The following is a 1,827-nucleotide window of genomic DNA, read 5'->3' on the forward strand; positions in this document are numbered from 1 at the left end:
AGCTGGTGCCTGTCCACACAGGCGAGTTCTTTGAACTCAGCCTAGAACGGGTGCCACTTATCACATTTATTGTAAATGGCTATAATTAAGAAAAATCTTGTAATTTATTGAAATTGTATAATTCGAATACTGAATACACAAACCTTAGCACTACCCAAAAATAATGGTAATAATAATAAAATTATAAATATCACTTCCCTGCTGTAACTAAAATAAAATAAAAAAAAATCATTTATTGAACAAATTATAAATCACATAGAACATGAAACCCAGACTCCTAATATAGCTTTCGCTGTTTTTCAGGAGTCTGTGTCTTCCCGATACAGTACATAATAGTTCAATTTAGACACAATAAAATGTAATTGCAGCTACATACATATGACATTTAAATTCTATAATTTAATATAAGTTTATAATATTTAATAATTAACAATTTTAATAATTTACATTTTATCAATAAGTTATTTATATATTCATGAAATTAAACTACTTAAAATCCGAGTATTGAAGTAGTGTAGATTGTATGTGTATGTGTAGTGTGTGTATGTGAACTGTTCCCTGTGTTTGTATTTTTGAATAATTTAGAGCTGATTCTTAACAACTTAAAGCCCCAAGTTGTGCCCGCGGACACAAAGGAGGGTTCTGTGGGAAGGAGAGGACATGAAAGGTAAGGTTTTTTAAAAGGCAGCCTATGCCAACACCCTAGCTTCTTATCTCCAGACACAAAAATCATGTCTTTTGCGCTCTGTTGCAACGTACAAGACAAACGAACAAGCAAATTTCACATAACCTAAATGATGATGAAATGTGATTCATTCCCACTGGAATTTCCTTTGACTAAGCGTGAAGCCGCGGGCGGTAAGCTAGTGTTGTCAAACTTAAATGTCAATGAAGTTAAATGGGTCAAACAGGATTTGCCCACACGCAAACGTGCATCGCTAACTTCTACTTTGACAGTCAGTAATGAAGACAGTCAGTTGAACAAAGCTAATCCATTAGGTTTAATATTGTTGTTTCAACCGACTTCACAGAAAGGGCTATGTTTTTCGATGTGGATTTTTGGTTTGTTTTCAATGAAGAATTTTTAAAATCGGTCAACTACTTCCCGAGATTAGCGCGTTGAAACAAACAAACATATCGGCTTATGTTATATTAGTTAATAAGTAACAGTAATTAAGATAACCATATATATCAATTAAGGAAAATATCAAAAATTGGACGTTGTTAAATCCAATCAAATCTCTTATCTAAAAATCTTGGCCAGCGTGTGCGAATCTTGAAACTGCCATAAGACCCGAGGCCTTACAGACGCAACGAAAAACAATTAATCTAGAAATTCTCAATTAAAACACCGCACACAAACGCTACACCCGAAACTTTAGAGTCGTATTTGGCTAGCTCAGTAAACTCAAGGTTAATTTAACACCAGACGTTACCAACATCGGGCAATGTTATTAAACATTCCTTGTAAAGTTGGTAAACACAACTAGTGCCTACCGCAGCAAACGAATCGGATATTGTAGTTTCATTTACACCAGGATTAAATTCATTTATAAGACTTTGTGGTTAAAACTAGAATTCAATAACAAATATAATAAAACATTGAGGCACTTTTCGACAATTTTTTTGGACTTATAGATTTCAGGAGTCCCTTAAATAAATAAGTATATACATTTAATAAATATAGAACACAAATCCAGTATTACACAAAGTTTTGAAACAAAATTAACTATGAATTATAAATCAATAGCCATAATATTATTGAATGCAGTTATAATAATGAAAATAGATGCGAAAGATTCTAGAAATTTAAGCAAAGAGTTATTT

This window comes from Zerene cesonia, chromosome 26 (genome assembly GCF_012273895.1).
Source record: "Zerene cesonia ecotype Mississippi chromosome 26, Zerene_cesonia_1.1, whole genome shotgun sequence".
Lineage (NCBI taxonomy): Eukaryota > Metazoa > Arthropoda > Insecta > Lepidoptera > Pieridae > Zerene > Zerene cesonia.